At 47.0% G+C, this 23878-nt stretch overlaps 1 protein-coding gene across 1 annotated transcript in view; it reads right to left on the reverse strand.

Moving 5' to 3' along the window:
* The window catches only part of LOC147083134 (uncharacterized), a 274211-nt gene that overhangs the window by 153400 nt on the left and 96933 nt on the right, over window positions 1-23878 (reverse strand). The gene's annotated exons all lie outside the window — the stretch shown is intronic.

Genomic DNA, 23878 nt, shown 5'->3' on the forward strand with positions numbered 1-23878 from the left:
AGGTCTTTAAAATTATGAAAAATGTTGATAGAGTGGATACAGAGAGAATGTTTCCACTTGTGGGGAAGAGCATAACTAGAGGCCTCAATATAAGATAGTCACCAAGAAATCCAATAGGGAATTCAGCAGAAACTTCTTTACCCAGAGAGTGGTGAGAATGTGGAACTCGCTGCCACAGGGAGTGGTTGAAGCGAATAGTATCGATGCATTTAAGGGGAGGCTAGACAAGCATATGAGGGAGAAGGGAATCGAGGGTTATGCTGATAGATTTAGATGAGGAAAGACGGGAGGAGGCTCGAGTGGAGCATAAACACCGGCATGGACTGGTTGGGCCGAATGGCCTGTTTCTGTGCCGTATATCCGATGTAATCCTATGTCAAGTATCCCAGCTGGCTTAGCTCCAGGCACTTTAGCTCAGTGGGCAGCACTCTCACCTCTGAGTCAGAAGGTCGTGGGTTCAAGTCCCAGTCCAGAGACTTGAGCATAAAAATCTAGGCTGACACTCCAGTACTGAGAGAGTGCTGCGCTGTCAGAGGTGCCGTCTTTCGGATGAGATGTTAAACCGAGGCCCCCGTCTGCTCTTTCAGGTGGATGTAAAAGATCCCATGGCACTACATTGAAGAAGAGCAGGGGAGTTCTCCCCGGTGTCCTGGGGCCAATATTTATCCCTCAATCAACATCACTGAAATAGATTATCTGGTCATTGTCACATTGTCTGTTTGTGGGAGCTTGCTGTGCGCCAATTGGCTGCTGCGTTTCCTACATTACAACAGTGACTACACTTCAGAAGTTCTTCATTGGCTGTAAAGCGCTCTGGGACATCCTGAGGTTGTGAAAGGCGCTATATAAATGCAAGTCTTTCTTTCTCAGCAAGAGGGCGAGTGTCAGTGGTTGGAGGGAGGGGCTCAGTGTTGTCACTGGGTGGACACAGACAGATTGAAGCTAAAAGACAGAGAATGCTGAAGTTTGGAATGAGATGAGCCGTTTGCCTCGATAAGGGAGGTGGTTGCTAAGAGACCTACAGCGCTAATAACACTGCAAACTGCTCAGGCAGCAGACTTGTTGCAACATGTGAGGTCACGAGTGAGTTGGTGGACAGACAACAGAGACTTCCGCATTCCTGAGAGACAAACTGGTTCTGTAACCGGGAGAACAGGTTGAGGGAGTCACTCTACGTGGGACGGCTCGTCTCAGGTGTTAACACAGAGTCAGCTTGGGAATGGGATGATCAATGAATCATAGAATCAAAGAAATTTACAGCACAGAAGGAGGCCATTCGGCCCATCTTGTCCGTGCCGGCCGACAAAGAGCTATCCACCCTAACCCCACTTTCCAGCACTTGGTCCGTAGCCTTGTAGGTTACGGCACTTCAAGTGCATATCCAAGTGCTTTTTAATGTGATGAGGGTCTCTGCCTCTACCACCCTTTCAGGCAGTGAGTTCCAGACCCCCACCACCCTCTGGGTGAAAACATTTCTCCTCAAATCCCCTCTAAACTTCTGACCAATTACTTTAAATCTGTGCCCCCTGGTTATTGACCCTTCTGCTAAGGGAAATAGGTCCTTCCTGTCCACTCTATCTAGGCCCCACATAATTTTATACACCTGTGGTAAACCACTGTTTGTATTCCTGTTTGTCCTGTTTGTATTCCACTGTGTACATGCCTGGACATGCCTCGGCTGACTCCTCCCACAGGTCCTAGTATAAAGGTGACTGCTCCCCAGCCCTTGGTATCCTGGACCGGTCGACCACTCGAGGCAGACCTCCATTCTGTTGTTAATAAAAGCCTTTGGTTACTCTTCTAACTCTCAGTCTTTTATGAGTAATTGATAGCGCATCAACACCTCAATTAGGTCTCCCCTCAGCCTCCTCTGTTCCAAAGAAAACAACCGCAGCCTATCCAATCTTTCCTCATAGCTAAAATTCCCCAGACCAGGCAACATCCTCGTAAATCTCCTCTGCACCCCCTCTAGTGCAATCACATCCTTCCTGTAATGTGGTGACCAGAACTGCACGCAGTGTTCTAGCTGTGGCCTAACTAGTGTTTTATACAGTTCAAGCATAACCTCCCTGCTCTTATATTCTATGCCTCGGCTAATAAAGGCAAGTATCCCATGTGCCTTCTTAATCTCCTTATCTACCTGTCCTGCTACCTTCAGGGATCTGTGGACAGGCACTCCAAGGTCTCTCTGATCCTCTGCACTTCTCAGTGTCCTACCATTTATAGTCTATTCCCTTGCCTTGTTAGCCCTCCCCAAATACATTACCTCACACTTCTCCAGATTGAATTCCATTTGCCACTGTTCTGCCCACCTGACCAGTCCATTGATATCTTCCTGCAGTCTGCAGCTTTCTTCTTCATTATCAACCACACGGCCAACTTTTGCATCATCTGCAAACTTCTTAATCATTCTTCCTACATTCAAGTCCAAATCATTGATTTATACCACAAAAAGCAAAGGACCCAGTACTGAGCCCTGCGGAACCCCACTGGAAACAGCCTTCCAGTCACAAACACCCTTCGACCTTTACCCTTTGTTTCCTGCCTCTGAGCCAATTTGGGATCCAACTTGTCCCTTTGCCTTGGATCCCACGGGCTTTTACTTTCTTGACCAGTCTACCATGTGGGACCTTATCAAAAACCTTGCTAAAGTCCATATAGACTACATCAAACGCACTACCCTCATCGATCCTCCTTACCTCCTCAAAAAATGCAATCAAGTTAACCAGACACGACCTTCCCTGAACAAATCCATGCTGTCTGTCCCTGATTAATCTAAATGAAGATTTATCCTGTTTCTTATAATTCCAATAATTTTCCCACCACTGAGGTTAGGCTGACTGGCCTGTAATTACTCAGTCTATCCCTTTCTCCCTTTTTAATCAATATTACCACGTTAGCAGTCCTCCAGCACCAACCCTGTAACCAGAGAGGATTGGAAAATGATGGTCAGAGCCTCTGCTATTTCCTCTCTTATCCCCGTAGCCCTGCAAGTTTATTTCCCCCAAGTGCCTGTCCAGTCTCCCCTTGAAAACATTGAGTGTCTCCGCTTCCACCACTTCCATCGGCAGCGAGTTCCAGGTCCTCACCAGTGGCTGCGTAAAAAAGTTTTTCCTCACATCCCCCCCTGTATCTCTTGCCCAAAACCTTAACTCTGTGTCCCCTAGTCCTTGTACCATCAACTAGTGGGAACAGCCTTTCACCGTCTCGCCTATCCAAACTAGTCATAATCCTGTACACCTCTATCAAATCAACCCTCAACCTCCTTCGCCCTAATGAAAACAAATCCAGCTTCTCCAACCTGTCCTTGTAGCTAAGATCCCCCAATCCCTGGAACCATTCTGGTAAATCTCCTCTGCACCCTCTCAAGGGCCTTCACATCCTTCCTAAAGTGTGGCGACCAGAAGTGTCTGCAGCTCGAGGAACTTCGGCTCAGAGTTGATGAGCTGGAGTCCGAGCTTCGGACACTGCGATACATCAGGGAGGGAGAAAGTTACCTGGACACTTTGTTCCAGGGGGCAGTCACACCCCTTAGGTTAAATCCTTCAGATTTGGTCCGTGGTCAGGGACAGGAAGGTGTGACTATGAGTGAGGCAGGTATGGGGATCCAGAAGGTAGCATTGGAGGAGCCTCAGCCCTTGCACTTGTCAACAGGTACGAGGTTCTTGCAGCCTGGGTGGGCGAGAGCGGGGACTGCAGGGAGGATGAGCAAACTGACCACAGCACCGTGGTACAGGGGGCCATTCAAGTTGGGGGAATAAAAAGGAATGTAGTAGTGGTAGGGGACAGTATAGTTAGGGGGACAGATACTGTTCTCTGCAGCCGAGAGCGTGAGTCCCGAAGGCTATGTTGCCTGCCCGGTGCCAGGGTTAAGGACATCTCTAGGCTGGAGAGGAACTTGGAGTGGGAGGGGAAGGATCCAGTTGTCGTGGTCCACACAGGTACCAAGGACATAGGTAGGACTAAGAAAGAGGTTCTACTGAGGGAGTATGAGCAGCTAGGGGCTATATTAAAAAGCAGAACCACAAAGTCATCTCTGGATTACTACATGAGCCACGAGCAAATTGGCATACGGTCAATAAGATCAGAGATTTGAATGCGTGGCTCAAGGATTGGTGTGGGAGAAATGGGTTTCAATTCATGGGGCACTGGCACCAGTACTGGGGAAAGAGGGAGCTGTTCCGTTGGGACGGGCTTCACTTGAAGTGTGCGGGGACCAGTGTCCTGGCGAATCGAATATCTAGGGCTGTAGATAGGGCTTTAAACTAAATAGTGGGTGGGGGGGGGTTCAGGTGAGGGGAAACCTAGTAATTTTTAAAGAGAAAGGACAAGGCAATAGTGCAGGGTAGCGATAGGGGTAATGATAACCAGAGTGTGACAGGACGGGACAGAGCGTACAAGCATAAGAGTGTACCAGCAAATAAGGTCAGAGTAGGGAAAAATGGTAAAAAGACAAAATTAAAGGCTCTTTATCGGAATGCACGCAGCATTCGTAACAAGATCGATGAGTTGACGGCACAAATAGAAATAAATGGTTTTGATCTGATCGCCATTACAGAGACGTGGTTACAAGGTGACCAAGGCTGGGAACTGAATATTCAGGAGTATTTGACAGTTCAGAAGGATAGGCAGAAAGGGAAAGGAGGTGGGGTAGCTCTGTTAATAAAGGATGAGATCAGTAGTGGTGAGAAATGATCTTGGCTCGGAAGATCAATATGTAGAATCAGTTTGGGTGGAGATAAGAAATAATAAGGGAAAGAAGTCACTGGTGGGAGTGGTCTATAGGCCCCCTAACAGTAGCTACACTGTGGGACAGAGTATAAATCAAGAAATAATGGGGGCTTGTAAGAAAGGTCCTGCAATAATCGTGGGCGATTTTAATCTTCATATCAAATTGGCAAAGGTAGCCTTGAGGACGAGTTCATGGAGTGTATTCAGGACAAATTCTTGGAACAATATGTTGTGGAACCCACCAGGGAACAGGCTATTTTAGATCTGGTAATGTGTAATGAGACAGGATTAGTGAATGATTTCATAGTAAAGGATCCTCCAGGGAACCTGCTCATTACATGATAGAATTTCAAATTTAAGTTGAGGGTCAGAAACTTGGGTCTGAAACTAGTGTCTTAAACTTAAATAAAGGGAATTACAAGGGTATGAAGACAGAGTTGGGTAAAGTGGACTGGGAAAATAGCTTAAAAGGTAAGACGGTAGATAAGCAGTGGCAGACTTTTAAGGAGATATTTCATAACTCTCAGCAAAGATATATTCCAGTGAGAAAGACTCTGAGGATGGTGAACTAAGGAAGTTAAGGAGGGTATCAATTTGAATGAAAAGGCGTACAATGTTGTGAAGATTAGTGGTAGGCCAGAAGATTGGGAAATTTTTTAGAGACTTGCAAAGGATGACTAAAAAAATAATAGAGGGAGAAAATTGATTGAGAGTAAACTAGCAAGAAATATAAAAACAGACAGTAAGAGCTTCTACAAGTATATAAAAAGGAAGAGAGTAGCTAAAGTAAACGTTGGTCCCTTAGAGGATGAAACTGGGGAATTAATAATGGGAAACAAAGAAATGGCAGAGACTTTGAACAAATATTTTGTATCTGTCTTCACGGGAGAAGACACTAAAAGCATCCCAATAATAGTGGAAAATCAAGGGGCAAAAGGGAGGGAGTAACTTAAAACATTCACTATCACTAGAGAAAAAGTACTAGACAAACTAATGGGGCTACAGGCTGACAAGTCCCCTGGACCTGATGGCCTGCATCCTGGGGTCTTAAAAGAAGTGGCTGCAGAGATAGTGGATACATTGGTTGTAATCTTCCAAAATTCCCCAGACTCTGGAAAGGTTCCAGCAGATTGGAAAACTGCAAATGTAACGCCCATATTCAAGAAAGGAGGGAGACAGATAGCAGGAAACTATAGGCCAGTTAGCCTAACATCTGTCATTGGGAAGATGCTGGAATCCATTATTCAGGAAGTAGTAGCAGGACATTTAGAAAATCATAATACAATCAAGCAGAGTCAACATGGTTTTATGAAAGGGAAATCGTGTTTGACAAATTTATTAGAGTTCTTTGAGGATGTAACGAGCAGGGTGGATAAAGGGGAACCAGTAGATGTCGTGTAGTCCGTTCTATTTCCCTCACTTCAGCTCTCACCCCTTCCCCTCCCTCCCAGAACCACAATAGGGCTCCCCTTGTGCTCACCTTTCACCCCACCAGCCTCCACATTCAATGGATCATCCTCCGCCATTTCCGCCACCTCCAGCGTGATCCCACCACCAAACACATCTTCCCCTCACCTCACCTTTCAGTATTCCGAAGGGACCGCTCCCTCCGCGACACCCTGGTCCACTCCTCTATCACCCCCAACACCCCTTCCCCTTCACCCAGCATGTTCCTGTGCAAGCGCAGGAGATGCAACACCTGCCCTTTTACCTCCTCCCTTCCCACTGTCCAGGGCCCCAAACACTCCTTCCAGGTGAAACAGCGATTTACTTGTACTTCTTGCAATTTAGTAAACTGTATTTGCTGCTCACGATGCGGTCTCCTCTCAGAGTCATAATGGCACAGGAGGCCATTCGGCCCATCGAGTCCGTGCGAGCTCTCTGTAGAGCAATCCAGTCAGTCCCATTCCCCCGCTCTATCCCCGTAGCCCTGCAAGTTTATTTCCCTCAAGTGCCTATCCAGTCTCCCCTTGAAAACATTGAGTGTCTCCGCTTCCACCACTTCCGTCGGCAGTGAGTTCCAGGTCCTCACCACTCGCTGCATAAAAAAGTTTTTCCTCACATCCCCCCTGTATCTCTTGCCCAAAACCTTAAATCTGTGTCCCCTAGTCCTTGTACCATCAACTAGTGGGAACAGCCTTTCCCCGTCTAGCCTATCCAAACCCCTCATAATCTTGTACACCTCTATCAAATCACCCCTCAACCTCCTTTGCCCTAATGAAAACAAATCCAGCTTCTCCAACCTGTCCTTGTAGCTAAGATCCCCCATCCCCGGAACCATTCTGGTAAATCTCCTCTGCACCCTCTCAAGGGCCTTCACATCCTTCCTAAAGTGTGGTGACCAGAACTGGACGTAATACTCCAGTTGTGGCCTAACCAGCGCTTTATAAAGGTTCAGCATAACTTCTCTACTTTTGTACTCAATACCTCTATTTATGAAGCCCAAGATCCCATATGCTTTGTTAACCACTCTATCAATATGTCCCGCCACCTTCAGGGACCTACGCACATTAACTCCCAGGAACTCCCTGGAGCACTGTGTACAGTTCTGGGCACCGCACCTCAGAAAGGATATACTGACCTTGGAAGGAGTGCAGCACAGATTCACCAGCATGTTACCCGGGCTCCAAGGGTTAGATTATGAGGAGAGATTACATAAACTAGGCTTGTGTTCCCTGGAATCTAGAAGGTTAAGGAGTGATTGAGGATTTTAGGATTTTGAAAGGAATTGGTAGAGTAGATAGAGAGAAACTTTTTCCGCCGGTGGGGCAGTCGAGGACAAGGGGACATCACCTTAAAATCAGAGCCAGGCCATTCAGGAGAGAAGTTGGGAAACACTTCTTCACACAAAGGGTGGTAGAAGTGTGGAACCCTCTCCCACAGAAAGCAGTCGATGCCAGCTCAATTAATCATTTTAAATCCAAGAGCCATAGATTTTTGCTAGACAAGGGAGCAAAGGGATATGGAGCCAAGGCAGGTGGGTGGAGTTAAGACACAGATTGGCCATGATCTCATTGAATGGCGGAACAGGCTGGAGGGGCTGAATGGCCTCCTCCTGTTCCCATGCTCCTATTTACTCTATCAAAACCCTTCATGTTTTGAACACCTCTATTAAATCTCTGTTGCACCTTCTCTGCTCCAAGGAGAACAATCCCAGCTTCTCCAGTCTCTCCACGTAACTGAAATCCTCTGTGTATTTGTCGTGGGGCAGCAGGCTATAGCAAACAGCTTTCTTAAGAACATAAGAAATAGGAGCAGGAGCAGGCCATTCGGCCCTTCGAGTCTGCTCCGCCATTCAATGAGATCATGGCTGATCTACCTCATCCCCACCTTCCCGCCCGATCCCCATATCCCTTGATTCCCCATGAGTCCAAAAATCTATCGATCTCAGCCTTGATTATACTCAATGACTGAGCCTCCACAGCCCTCTGGGGCAGAGAATTCCAAAGATTCACCACCCTCTGAGTGAAGAAATTTCTCCTCATCTCAGTCCTAAATGGCCGACCCCTTATTCTGAGACTGTGACCCCTGGTTCTAGACTCCCCAGCCAGGGGAAACAGTCTCCCAGCATCTACCCTGTCAAGCCCTGTAAGAATTGTAGATGTTTCAATGAGATCACCTCTCATTCTTCAAAATTCATGGGAATATAGGCCCAGTCTCCTCAATCTCCCCTCATAGGACAATCCCCCCATCCCAGGAATCAGTCTGGTGAACCTTTGTTGCACTCCCTCTAAGGCAAGTATATCCTTCCTTAGGTAAGGAGACCAAAACTGTACACAATACTCCAGGTGTGGTCTCACCAAGGCCCTATATAATTGCGGTAAGACTTTACTCTTATACTCCAATTCATTTGTAATAAAGACTAACGTACCATTTGCTTTCCTAATTGCTTGCTGCACCTGCATGCTAAGATGAGAAATGATAAAGGCAAGAAGTCACTTGTGGGAGTGGTGTACAGGCCCCCTGACAGTAACCACACGGTAGGATGGAGTATAAAGGAAGAAATAACGGGAGCTTGTCAGAAAGGTATGGCAATAATCATGGGGGATTTTAATCTACATATAGACTGGAAAAATCAGATGGGCAAAGGGAGCCTAGATGAGGAGTTCATAGAATCTTTTTGGGATAGTTTCTTATAACAGCACGTTCTGGAGCCAACCAGAGAGCAGGCTATACTAGACCTGGTATTGTGCAATGAGATAGGATTAATTAATGACCTCATAGTGAAGGCGCCCCTAGGTAGCAGAGATCATAATATGATTGAATTTTACATTCAGTTTGAGGGAGAGAAGAATGGGTCCAAGACTAGTATTTTAAACTTAAATGAGGGCAATTAAGAGGGCATGAAAGCAGAGCTAGCTAAAGTGAACAGGCAAATTAGGTTAAGGGAGCGGTCAATAGAGTCGCAGTGGCAGACATTTAAGGGGATATTTCAGAATACACAGAATAGATACATTCCAACGAGAAAGAAAAATTCCAAGGGGAGGACCCACCATCCGTGGTTAACTAAAAAAGTTAAAGATAGTATCAAACTTAAAGAAAAAGCATATAATTGTGCAAAGATGGCTGGCAGGTCAGAAGATTGGACAGAATATAAAAAACAGCAAAGAATGACTAAAAGATTAATAAGGAGAGAAAAATGAGAGTACCAGAGAAAGCTAGCTAGAAATATAAACACAGATAGTAAGAGTTTCTATAGATATTTAAAAAAGAAGAGTTAACAAAGTGAGCATTGGTCCTATAGAAAGTGAGACTGGGGAATTAATAATGGAAAATAATAATAATAATTCAACTTTATTGTCATTGTACAAGTACATGAACAACGAAATGTGATCTTGCAAGCTCCCATGAGTCCAGTACAAATAACATTAACATTAAACGTAAATAGCACCGTCCTGGGAGAAGCAAAGCCACTGCGTCTGTGCGCGCCGCCATTCCATTTCCACCATTCCTCCTGTCCGACAATCTTCAGCCCAACGCCCGGGCCTGCTCACCAGCCGCCCCTCCCGGGGCTCCTTCCGTGACCTTCTCACCAACCGCCCCTCCTCAGGGCTCCTTCCGTGACCTTCTGCACCTGGTTTTCCCTGATGGTCACCCCTCCAGGTACTAACCAGGCCTGGCTCTGCTTAGCTTCCAAGCCTTGCCAGTGACCCTGTCCCTAGTCCCAGGAACAAGGCCCAGGAATAAGGAGATGGCAGTTGAATTGAACAGGTATTTTGCATCGGTCTTCACTATAGAGGATTCAAGTAACATCCCAGAAATAGCTGTAAATCAGGAAATGGAAGGGAGGGAGGAACTCAAGAAAATTACAATCACCAGGGAAGTGGTACGGAGCAAATTGTTGGAGCTGTGGGCTGACAAGTTCCCGGGTCCTGATGGACTTCATCCTAGGGTCTTAAAAGAAGTGGCTAGTGAGATAGTTGATGCGTTGGTTTTAATTTTCCAAAATTCCCTAGATTCGGGGAAGGTTCCATTAGATTGGAAAATAGCGAATGTAACTCCTTTATTCAAAAAGGGAGGGAGACAGAAAGCAGGAAACTACAGGCCAGTTAGCTTAACATCTGTCATCGGGAAGATGTTAGAAGCTATTATTAAAGACGTTATAGCAGGGCACTTGGAAAAGTTCAATGTAATCAGGCAGAGTCAACATGGTTTTGTGAAAGGGAAATCATGTTTAACCAATTTATTGGAGTTCTTTGAGGAAGTAACATGTGCTGTGGATAAAGGGGAACCGGTGGATGTACTGTACTTAGATTTCCAGAAGGCATTTGATAAGGTGCCACATCAAAGGTTATTGTGGAAAATAAAAGCTCATGTTGTAGGGGGTAACATATTGGTATGGATAGAAGATTGGCTAGCTAATAGGAAACAGAGAGTAGGCATAAATGGGTCATTTTCTGGTTGGCAAGATGTAACGAGTGGTGTGCCACAGGGATCAGTGCTGGGACCTCAACTTTTTACAATTTATATAAATGACTTGGATGAAGGGACCGAAGGCATGGTTGCTAAATTTGCTGATGACACAAAGATAGGTAGGAAAGTAAATTGTGAAGAGGACATAAGGAGGCTACAAAGGGATACAGATCAGTTAAGTGAGTGGGCAAAGATCTGGCAAATGGAGTATAATGTGGGAAAATGTGAAGTTGTCCATTTTGGCAGGAAGAATAAAAAAGAAGCATATTATCTAAATGGTGAGAGATTGCAGAGCTCTGAGATGCAGAGGGATCTGGGTGTCCTAATGCATGAATCGCAAAAGGTTAGTATTCAGGTACAACAAGTAATCAGGAAAGCTAATAGAATGTTATTGTTTATTGCGAGGGAAACTGAATACAAAGGTAGGGAGGTTATGCTTCAGTTATACAGGGCATTGGTGAGACCACATCTGGAGCACTGTGTACAGTATTGGTCTCCTTATTTAAGGAAGGATATAAATGCGTTGGAAGCAGTTCAGAGAAGGTTTACTAGACTAATACCTGGAATGGGCGGGTTGTCTTATGAGGAAAGGTTGGACAGGCTAGGCTTGTATCCGCTGGAGTTTAGAAGAGTAAGAGGTGACTTGATTGAAACATATAAGATCCTGAGGGGTCTGGACAGGGTGGATGTGGAGAGGATGTTTTGTCTTGTGGGAGAATCTAGAACTAGGGGTCACTGTTTAAAAATAAGGGGTCGCCCATTTAAGACAGAGATGAGGAGAAATTTTTTCTCAAGACGGTCATGAGTATTTCGAACTCTCTTCCTCAGAGGGCGGTGGAAGCAGAGTCTTTGAATATTTTTAAGGCAGAGGTAGATAGATTCTTGATAAGCAAGGGGGTGAAAGGTTATCGGGGGTAGGTGGGAATGTGGAGTAATCAGATCAGCCATGATCTTATTGAATGGCGGAGCAGGCTCGAGGGGCCGAGTGGCCTACTCCTGCTCCTAATTTGTATGTTCGTATGTAACCTATGCAGCAGCTGGGGCCTGAAAATCAGCTTCACTGCCCCTGGGCTCGGAAAGGGGGACATGAGGCAACATTCTCCCTCTTACCCCTTTCTACACTCCTTTTACAGGGTTTTAGAAGTGGAGCATTTACAGACAGGAAGCTCAGACCGAACATCACGTCAAGAACAGACAGTCACTCGATTCATCAGGACCTGATTCAGTTGGTCCTCCAATCTGCTGGCACACCAGCGAGTTCACACTAATGAGAGACCTTTTAAACGTTCTGAGTGTGGGAAGAGCTTCAAAATCTCCAAGTACCTGAAGCAACTCCAGTGGCTACACACTGGGGAGAGCCCGTTCACCGGCCCCGTGTTCCAGAAGGGTTTCACTCAGTCATCCGCTCCGATGATACACCAGCAAGATCACACTAGGGAGAGACCTTTAACCCGCTCCGTGTGTGGGAAGCGATTAATTGCACCCTCTGTGCTGCTGAGACACCAGCTTGTCCACACCAATGAGAGACCGTTGACCTGCTCTGTGTTTTTGAAGCGATTCTCTCATTCTGCCACCCTCCTGAGACACCAGCTTGTTCACATTAAATGTTCTGACTGCGGGAAGAGATTTAAAAGGTCCCAGGATCTGAAGAGACACCAGCTGGAGAGAGCAGGAGAGATTCTGTTCACCTGCTCAGTGTGTGGGAAGAGATTCACTCGGTCCTCAAATCTGCTGGCACACAAGCGAGTTCACACTGGGGAGAGGCCGGTGAAACATTCTGACTGGGAAAAGCTTTCAAATGTCCCAGGAGCTGAAGAGACACCAGCTGGAGACAACAGGAAAGAGACTGTTCACCTGTTCCGTGTCTGGGAAGGGATTCACTCAGCCATCAAACCTGTTGAGACACCAGCAATATCACACTGATGAGAGACCATTTAAATGTTCTGACTGTGGGAAGAGCTTTAAAACTTCTGGGGATCTGAAGAAACACCAGTTGGTCCACGCTGATGAAAGACCATTTAAATGCTCTGACTGTGGGATGAGCTTTAAAAGCTCCGGGCATCTGAATGGACACCAGCGTGTTCACACTGGGGCGAGGCCATTCACCTGCTCCGTGTGTGGGAAGGGATTCACTCGGTCATCCCACCTGCTGGAACACCAGCGAGTTCACACTGATGAGAGACCATTTAAATGCTCTGACTGTGGTAAGAGCTTTAAAAGCACCGGGGAGCTGAAGATACACCAGCGAGTTCACACTGATGAGAGACCATTTAAATGCCCTGACTGTGGTAAGAGGTTTAAAAGCACCGGGCATCTGAATGGACACCAGTGTGTTCACACCGGGGAGAGGCCATTCACCTGCTCCGTGTGTGGGAAGGGATTCACTCAGTCATCCCCCCTGCTGGCACACCAGCGAGTTCACACTGATGAGAGACCGTTTAAATGTTCTGACTGTGGGAAAAGGTTTAAAAGGTCCGGAGATCTGAAGGAACACCAGCGTACTCACACTGGGGAGAAGCTGTTCACCTGCTCCGTGTGCGGGAAGGGATTCACTCAGTCATCCAACATGCTGACACACCAGCGAGTTCACACTGATGAGAGACCATTTAAATGATCTGACTGTGCTAAGAGCTTTAAAAGGTCCGGGGAGCTGAAGAGACACCAGCGAGGTCACACTGTTTAGCACAGGGCCCTGCAGACAGCTGGGGTGACATGAATGTGGAATGGATGAATGTTTTATAAATTTTTGTACTGCTGTTTAATCTTTCAATCTGTTGTGCTGATGATTCCCTTCGATTGACTGTTGATGGTGTTACATAGAATGCACAGCACAGAAACAGGCCATTCGGCCCAACTGGTCCATGCCGGTGTTTATGCTCCACACCCACCCTACTTCAATTAACCCGATCAACATATCCTTCCATTCCTTTCTCCCTCATGTGGCTTCCTCATAAATGCATCTGTGCTGTTCACCTCAACTACTCCCTGTGGTAGCGAGTTCCCCATTCTCACCATTCTCTGGGTAAAGACACTTCTCCTGAATTCATTACTCGATTTATTAGTGACTATTTTAAGTTTGTGGCCTCATAAATATGATGAGATTCTGTTAAGCTGACCAGTATGTTGTTGTACTTTTGTCTTTTTCTGATAAATTAAACATTACTCAGCCCTTGTACGCGTGTTATGGGATGAAGTTTTTTTTTATTCGTTCATGGGATGTGGGCGATTATTGCCCATGCCTAATTGCCCTTGAGAAGGTGGTGGTGAGCCGCCTTCTTGAACCGCTGCAATCCGTGTGGTGAAGGTACTCCCACAGTGCTGTCAGGGAGGGAGTTCCAGGACTTTGACCCAGCGCCGATGAAGGAATGGCAATATACTTCCAAGTTAGAATGGTGTTTGACTTGGAGTTGGTGGTCATAGAGCCATAGTGTTATACAACACAGAAAGAGGCCCTTCGGCCCATCGTGTCTGCACCGGCCATCAAGCCCTGTCTATTCTAATCCCATTTTCCAGCACTTTGTCTGTAGCCTTGTATGCTATGGCAGTTCAAGTGCTCATCTAAATGCTTCTTGAATGTTGTGAGGGTTCCTGCCTCTAACACCCTTTCAGGCAGTGAGTTCCAGATTCCAACCACCCTCTGCATGAAAAAGTTTTTCCTCAAATCCCCTCTAAACCTCCTGCCCCTACCTTGGTTATTGACCCCTCTACTAAGGGGAAAAGTTCCTTTCTATCTACCCTATCTATGCCCCTCATAATTTTGTACACCTCAATCAGGTCCCCCCTCAGCCTTCTCTGCTCTCAGGAAAACAACCCCAGCCTGTCCAGTCTCTCTTCATAGCTGAAGCACTCCAGCCCAGGTAACATCCTGGTGAATCTCCTCTGCACCCTCTCCAATGCAATCACATCCCTCCTATAGTGGCGACCAGAACTGCACACAGTATTCAAGCTGTGGCCTAACTAGCATTTTATACAGCTCCATCATAACCTCCCTGCTCTTATATTCTATGCCTCGGCTAATGAAGGCAAGTATCCCATATGCCTTTTTAACCAGCTTATCTACCTGTCCTGCTGCCTTCAGGGATATATGTATTCTATCAGGTGTTCCCCTGCACCTGCTGCCCTTGTCCTTGTAGGTAGAAGAGGTCGCGGGTTTGGGAGGTGCTGCCGAAGAAGCCTTGGCAAGTTGCTGCTGTACATCTTGTAGATGGTACACACTGCAGCCACGGTACACCAGTGGTGGAGGGAGTGAATGTTTAAGGTGGTGGATGGGATGCCAGTCAAGCGGGCTGCTTTGTCTTGGGTGGTGTCAAGCTTCTTGAGTGTTGTTGGAGCTGCACTCATCCAGGCAAGTGGAGAGTATTCCATCACACTCCTGACGTGTGCCTTGTAGATGGTGGAAAGGCTTTGGGGAGTCAGGAGGTGAGACACTCACCATGAATACCTAGCCTCTGACCTGCTCTTGTTGCCACAGTATTTATGTGGCTGGTCCAGTTAAGTTTCTGGTCAATGGTGACCCCCAGGAAGTTGATGGTGGGGGATTCAGCAATGGTAATGCCGTTGAATGTCAAGGGGCGGTGGTTAGACGCTTGCTTGTCGGTGATAGTCATTGCCTGGCACTTGTGTGGTGCGAATGTTACCTGCCACTTATCAGCCCAAGTGTTGTGTCTCAAGGGGTTTTATACCCTTATCTATATAACAATTAAGAAGGACTCCAGGGTGGAGAGTTTAGTTAACGGCCATTTTATTTACAATGTGCTTCTTCACTCTATGCACTAAATTTCCCATAGTGCATTGCAAATCACCACTACGGTATCCCATGTGGGACAATTCTAATACACATTCAAAATACACAACATATTTCCTGCCCCTTAAAATAGAATGTCCACAAAACCGAATAACTGAAAATGACTATAACTTTGGAAGAGAGGGTAGACTGCCTCTACATTCCGCTAACCCTGGGGATTATTCTGCCCCATGCACACAGGTTAGCACTAACTGTAACTAAGGCGCTCTGGAGGCTGCCTTTCTCTTTGGGGGTAACGCCTAGTCTCAGGAGCAGGCTCTGGCTGGCTCTCCCGTGACCCTGCAGGCATGGCTTCCTCCCTCGATGGCACAAGAGTGGATGGTGCCACCGTCTCAGGGTCGGACGACCAGTCCCTGCTGGAGCCCCCAGCAGGTCCCTGATCCTCTGTTTCTTGGGTTACCTGTGGCGACTGTCTTGACAGTAACTGGTCTACATGCCGTCTCCATGTTCGGTCGTCTCCGGTGCGGACTTGGTATGAAACGGGGCCCGTCTTTTGAATGACCGTAGCCGGGACCCACCACTCCGGGGTGGTGTAGTTATGCACGAGGACTTTGCCCCCCACCACAAAGTGTCGTTCTTTGGACCTCTGAGCTCGTCTGCTGACTTGATCCTGCTGATTGGCGTGCACCACTGCTTCTGTGGACGTTGGCCTCAGCAGGTCAAGGCGTGTCCATAGCTGCCTTCCCATGAGTAGGTAAGCAGGAGATGCTCCAGTCGTAGCCTGAGGCGTGTTTCGGTATTTCAGCAAGAAAGCATTCAGGCGCTGCTTTAGAGGAGCATCACTTCTTGCAGCTTTCAACGCACATTTCAACGTTCTGACAAATCTCTTCGCCAATCCATTCGTGGATGGATGATAAGGCGCAGAGAACATGTGCTGGATTCCATTGCTCTTGAGGAACTCCTCCATCTCCTGAGATGTGAACTGTGTTCCGTTGTCGGTTACGATCTGCTCCGGCAGACCAAATTGCCCGAACATCTCTCTGAGTCTCGAAGGTTTTCTCCGTAGTGGTAGTGGACATTACTGCAACCTCCGGCCATTTGGAATGGGAGTCCACCGCGACCAGGAACATCGCTCCTTCCACTGGTCCCGCGAAGTCCAAATGGATCCGTTGCCACGGTGTCGCCGGCCATTCCCATGGATGCAGTGGCGCTGCTCTTGGCGTATCCCTGGTTGTCTCGCATGATGGGCATGATTTCGCTTCAACTTCAATTTCATGATCCAAACCGGACCACCAGAAGTAGCTTCGTGCCAGCTCCTTCATCTGGACAATACCACAATGTCCTGAGTGCAGCTCGTTGAGGACATGTTTCCGCAGCTTTGGTGGTATGATCACCCGCATGCCCCAAAGGAGGCATCCTGACGTGACAGACAACTCCTTCCCTCTTGACAGGTAAGGTCGGAGCTTAGGTGGTGCGTCTGACACCCGTGATCTGTCTCCTCGTATCACCCGATCCAGCACCTTGGATAGTGTAGGGTCCACTCTGGTCTCTTTCTTGACCTGCCGGGCCATGACAGGGGCATTGCTCACCATGTCAAAGTAGAAAATCTTCTGCTCACAGCCTTCAGAGGGCACAGGCAGTGGAAGTCTTGAAATCCGTCCACATTGCCATGTGCTGCTGACCTCCGGTATTTGATGTTGTAATTGTGAGTGCTTAACATCAGCGCCCAGCGCTGCATCCTGCACGCTGCCAGGGAGGGTATTCCTGTGTGTGGACCAAAGATCGATGTCAGAGGATGATCCGTCAGCAAGGTGAATTTCATTCCGAACAAGTAGTGATGGAACTTTTTGATTCCAAAAAGATGCCCAAAGCTTCTTTTTCGATCTGCGGGTATTTCACTTCTGCCTTGCTCAGGGACCTTGACATGAATGCAATCGGCTTCTCTTCGCCTGAGGGAAAGATGTGGGACACGAGTGCACCGATGCCATAAGGCGACGCGTCACAGGCCAGCTGAATCTGCAACGACGGGTCAAAGTGCGTCAACACTCTGGGGTCAGTCAAAGCTGCTTTGGCTTTCTTGAATGCAGCTTCGCACTCCTTTGTCCACGCCCAGGCCTTGCCTTGACACAGCAACTCATGTAATGGCTTCAACAGTGATGCCAGCTGTGGAATAAACTTTTCATAATAGTTCAGGAGACCTAAGAATGACCGCAGCTGGCCGACATTTGTAGGTGCAGGAGCATCGGCAATGGCTTTCACTTTCGACGGTGCTGTGTGTAGGCTGTCCGCATCGATGTCATGGCCTAGGTACTCCACTGATGGCTGGAAAAATTCGCATTTTTCCTTGCGAACGCGTAAGCCATATTCTTCAAGTCTTCCCAGTGTCTTCGTCAGGTTCTGCAGATGCTCGTTGTTGTCCTTTCCTGTGACAAGGATATTGTCAAGATAACATTGTACCCCTGGAATGCCACTTAAGATCTGGTCCATAGTCCGCTGAAACAATGCTGGTGCTGACGTTATACCAAAGGGTAGGCGGCACTACCTGTAGAGGCCCTTGTGGGTGGTGATGGTGAGGTACTTCTGTGAGTCCTCTTCTACATGCATCTGCAAGTAGGCTTGGCATAGATCAATCTTGCTAAACTTCTGACCGCCTGCTAGACCCGCAGATCTTCAATGATGGGGAGGGGGTACTGTTCAGCTGAGAGCTCAGGATTCACTGTTACTTTGAAAACTCCACATAAGCGAACCGTGCCATCCCTCTTCATCACTGGTACCATGGGCGTGACCCACTCACTGTGCGAAACCGGCACCAGGACCCCTATCTTGACCAGACGCTCCAGGTCAGCCTCCACATTTGGTCTGAGGGCGTAGGGAACGTTCCTGGCCTTCAGGAATCGTGGCTGGCTGTCAGGCTTCACCTTGAATTTGACCGTAATCCCCTTCATACTCCCCAATTTTCCGTCAAAGACAGCCGCATGCTTAGTCAACACTGCCGCTAGCCCCGCCTCTTCGACTGACACCGCATTCACTTTTTTCCAATCCTGATGAATTTTCTCCAAACATGGCCTGCCCATCAGGGATGGATAGTCATCCTTGACCACGTAAACTGGCAGCATCACGGTTTGTCCATTAAGCTCCACCTTGACCTCCGTCTTACCCAGAATGGGGACTGTTTCCCCAGTGTAGGTCTTTAAGATGAGCTTGGCCGGCGTCAGTGATAGGTGATTCAGTTTTTCTTTGAATAGCTTCTCTGAAATCAAGGAGACAGCAGCCCCCGTATCCAGCTCCATTTTGACTGGTATTCCCTCTAGTAGTGGAGTGACTCCATAGCCTGATGAGCCTCCATTCACCGTTAACACATGGAGATTCAACTCCCCATCAGAGTCTGTGTCACTGTCTTCCTGTTCTTGTTTCACCATGTGTAGGTTTTTCTTTTTAGAACGCCAGTTGGATGTGTTTCCTTGTTTGTTTTTGTGTATCTCTGTGTAGGATTGTTTGCTTTGCCCTTTACACACACGTTCAATGTGTCCTTTCTTTTCACATTTCTGACAGGTCAGGTCTTTACAGCAGCAGTCAGATGGCTGATGACCTGACCTTCCACATCTGTAACACTCTCTGGTGCCCCTTGCATGCTTATCTGGTGTAGCTGCTACCCTGTGCACTCTTGTTTCAGCCCCCAACAGCTGTGCATCTTTAGCTGCTAACTCCATAGACACAGCGAGCTCCACTGCTGATTTAAGCGTCAGTTTGTCAGTCGTGAGCAAGCGCTTCTGTGTTGCTTCACATCTTAATCCACACACAAACCTATCACGGACAGTGTCATTTAGAGTTTCACCAAACTCACAATGCTCAGTTAGCTTCTTTAGCACTGCAACATATTCGGCTATGGACTCACCCTCCCCTTGGTTTCGTTTGTGAAACCTGAACCTCTCGGCAATCAGCAGCGGCTTGGGTACGAAATGTGTTTCCAAAACTTCCACAATCTGATCATATGTCTTAGCGCCGGGCTTATCCGGGTGCATCAAACTCCGTAACAAGCCAAATGTTTTTGCTCCGATCACACTGAGGAACGTCGCCACTTTCACGTCATCTTTAATGCCATTTGCAGTCACAAAAAATCCGAAACGCTCTGTATAAGCACTCCATTGCTCTGCCGTTTCATTAAATGGTCCAAACGCACAGCCATTTAAATTTTTTTTATTTTAGTCCTTTTCCTCCACTTCGTTTCACTGTATCATTACTCTCCCCCTTCTTATTTGTGTAACACATGAACCGCCACCTTTACGAGGCAATTTCATCAGCACTAAACTGCGGGCGCGCCATTAAGGAAAGACAGGAACTTCTTACTTTAAACATCGCCGATTCCAGTGCAAAGTGAGGCGCAAGTCCGTCGTCCTCGTCGCCAGTTTTGTTGTGTCTCAAGGGGTTTTATACCCTTATCTATATAACAATTAAGGAGGACTCCGGGGTGGAGAGTTTAGTTAATGGCCATTTTATTTACAATGTGCTTCTTCACTCAATGCACTACATTTCCCATAGTGCATTGCAAATCACCACTACGGTATCCCATGTGGGACAATTCTAATACACATTCAAAATACACAACACCAAGCCTGAATGTCGTCCAGGTCTTGTTGCATGCGGGCATGGACGGCTTCATTATCTGAGGAGTTGCAAATGGAACTGAATACTGTGCAGTTATCAGCGAACATCCCCACTTCTGACCTTATGTTGGAGGGAAGGTCATTGATGAAGCAGTTGAAGATGGTTGGGCCGAGGACACTGCCCTGAGGAACTCCTGCAGCGATATCCTGGGGCTGTGATGATTGACCTCCAACCACCACAACCATCTTCCTTTGTGCTCGGTCTGACTCCAGCCAGTGGAGAGTTTCCCCCCGATTGATTAGCATTGAGGTAATAGTGAGAGTAATAAGGGAAGCGAAACAGGACATTAGAAATAAATGAGAGACAAGGAAAGAAAAACTAAAGATCAAAGTAAGAAAGAGACAAACGAAGGAGATGAGAAGAAAAGAATTTGAGGAGAAAGTGAGTGATGATAAGAAACATTGACATTTCAAAAATGAGACAGGAGAGGAGAAGATAAGTAAGAAGAAAGAAAGATCTTGAATATATACAGCACCTTTCACAATTTCAGGACATCTCCAAGCGCTGTGCAGCAATTGCAGGACTTGTGACATGTGGTCATGTAGGAATGTAATGTAGCAGCCAATTAGAGAGAGATGTGGAGAGGAAAGGCAAGAAGAGAAAGAGCAGGAAAGGAAAATATACGGACAAAATGAGGGACGTAGTTTTTTAAAATTTGTTCATGGGATCTGGGTGTCGCTGGTAATAACAGCATTTATTGCCCATCCCTAATTGCCCTTGAGAAAGTGGTGGTGAGCCGCCTTCTTGAACTGCTGCAGTCCATGTGGTGAAGGTATTCCCACAATGCCGTTCAGGGGCGAGTTCCAGGATTTTGACCCAGCGAAGATGAAGGATCGGCGATATACTTCCAAGTCAGGATGGTGTGTAACATGGAAGGGAACTTGGAGGTAGTGGTGTTCCCATGCACCTGCTGCCCTTGTCCTTCTAGTTGGTAGAGGTCACAGAGTCATAACGGCACAAAAGGAGGCCATTCGGCCCATCGAGTCCATGCCAGCTCTCTGTAGAGCAATCCAGTCAGTCCCATTCCCCCGCTCTATCCCCCGTAGCCCTGCAAGTTTATTTCCCTCAAGTGCCTATCCAGTCTCCCCTTGAAAACATTGAATGTCTCCGCTTCCACCACTTCCGTCAGCAGCGAGTTCCAGGTCATCACCACTCGCTGCGTAAAAAAGTTTTTCCTCACAGGCCCCTGTATCTCTTACCCAAAACCTTAAATCTGTGTCCCCTAGTCCTTGTACCATCAACTAGTGGGCACAGCCTTTCCCCGTCTAGCCTATCCAAACCCGTCATAATCTTGCACAGCTCTATCAAATCACCCCTCAACCTCTTTTACTCTAATGACAACAAATCCAGCTTTTCCAACCTGTCCTTGTAGCGAAGATCCCCCATCCCCGGAACCATTCTGGTAAATCTCCTCTACACCCTCTCAATGGCCTTCACATCCTTCCTAAAGGGCGGTGACAAGAACTGGACGCAATACTCCAGTTGTGGCCTAACTAGCGCTTTATAAAGGTTCAGCATAACTTCTGAGGTGTGAGTTGGGTAGGATTGATTGGGGAATGTCACTCAAAGGGTTGACGGTGGATAGGCAATGGCAAACATTCAAAGACCGCATGGATGAACTACAGAATTTGTTCATCCCAGTTTGGCATAAAAATAAAACAAAAATGGTGACTCAACCATGGCTAACAAGGGAAATTAGGGATAGCATAAGATCCAAGGAGAGGACATATAAATTGGCCAGAAAAAGCAGTAAACCTGAGGATTGGGAGCAGTTTAGGATTCAACAAAGGGATTAATCAAGAAAGGGAAAATAGAATATGAGAGTAAGCTTGCAGGGAACATAAAAACTGACTGTAAAAGCTTTTATAGATATGTGAAGAGAAAAAGATTGGTGAAGTCAAGCGTAGGTCCCTTGCAGTCAGAATCAGGGGAATTTATAATGGGGAACAAAGAAATGGCTGACCAATTAAATACATATTTTGGTTCTGTCTTCACAAATGAGGACACAAATAACCTCCCAGAGATGTTGGAGAATATAGGGTCGGATGAAAGGGAGGAACTGAAAGAAATCAGCATTTGTAGGGAAATGGTGTTAGGGAAATTGATGGGATTGAAGGCCAATAAATCCCCAGGGCCTGATAATCTACATCCGAGGGTATTTAAGGAAGTGGCCCTAGAAATAGTAGATGCATTGCTGATCATCTTCCAACATTCAATGGAATCTGGAACAGTACCCATGGATTGGAGGGTAGCTAATGTTACCCCACTATTCAAAAAAGGTGGCAGAGAGAAAACGGGTAAGCCTGACATCGGTAGTGGGGAAAATGCGAGAGTCAATTATAAAAGATGTAATAGCAGAGCACTTGGAAAACAGTGACAGGATCAGACAAAGTCAACTTGGATTTACAAAAGGTAAATCATGCTTGACTAATCTACTGGAATTTTTTGAAGATGTAACTGGTAAAATAGATAAGGGAGAACCAGTGGATGTGGTGTATTTGGACTTTCAGAAGGCTTTCGATAAGGTCCCGCATAAGAGATTAGCGTGTAAAGTTAAGGCACATGGGATTGGGGGCAAGGTATTGACTTGGATAGAGAACTGGTTGGCAGACAGAAAGCAAAGAGTTGGAATAAACGGGTCTTTTTCCAAGTGGCAGGCAGTGACTAGTGGGGTACTGCAGGGATCGGTCCTTGGACCCCAGCTATTCACAATATATATTAATGATCTAGAGAAGGGAACTAGATGTAATATCTCCAAATCTGCAGACGACACAAAGCTGGGTGGGCGTGTGTGCTGTGAGGAGGATGCCGAGAAACTCCAGGATGATTTGGACAGGTTGGGTGATTGGGCAAAAGTATGGCAGATGCAATATAATGTGGATAAATGTGAGGTTATCCACTTTGGTGGCAAAAACAGTTAGGCAGATTATTATCTGAATGGCAATAGATTGGGAGAAGGAGAAGTGCAACGAGACCTGGGTGTCCTTGTGCACCAGTCGCTGAAGGTAAGCATGCAGGTGCAACAGGAGGTTAAGAAGGCAAATGGTATGTTGGCCTTCGTAGTGAGAGGGTTTGAGTACAGGAACAAGGATGTCTTGCTGCAGTTGTACAGGGCCTTGGTGAGACCACATCTTGAGTATTGTGTGCAGTTTTGGTCACCTTATCTGAGGAAGGATGTTCTTGCCATGGAAGGAGATCAGCGAAGATTCACCAGGCTGATACCTGGGATGGCAGGAATGACGTATGAGGAGAGATTGGGTCGACTGGGCTTGTACTCGCTGGAGTTTAGAAGAATGAGAGGGGATCTCATTGAAGCTTATAAAATTCTGACAGGACTGGACAGACTAGATGCAGGAAGGATGTTCCCGATGGTCGGGGAGTCCAGAACCAGGAGTCACAGTCTAAGGATAAGGGGTAGGCAATTTATGACAGAAATGAGGAGGAATTTCTTCACCCAGAGAGTGGTGAACCTGTGGAATTCTCTACCACAGAAGGCAGTGGAGGCCAATACATTAAATATATTCAAGAAGGAGTTTGATATATTTCTTAAGGCTAAAGTGGTCAAGGGGTATGGGGAGAAAGCAGGGACCAGGTACTGAATTTGGATGATCAGCCATGATCGCATTGAATGGCGGAGCAGGCTCGAGGGGCCGAATGGCCTACTCCTGCTCCTATCTTTTATGTTGAGTCTAGAAGTCTGTAAAGTGCCTGATCGAAAGATGAGGTGCTGTTCCTCGAGCTTACGTTGAGCTTCGTTGGAACAGTGTAAGAGGCCGAGGACAGAGAGGGAGTGGAGCGGAGAATTAAAGTGACAGGTGAGGTGCC

This window comes from Somniosus microcephalus, unplaced genomic scaffold (assembly GCF_052327205.1).
Source record: "Somniosus microcephalus isolate GS21.2 unplaced genomic scaffold, FLI_Smic_1.0 scaffold74, whole genome shotgun sequence".
Taxonomy (NCBI): Eukaryota; Metazoa; Chordata; class Chondrichthyes; order Squaliformes; family Somniosidae; genus Somniosus; species Somniosus microcephalus.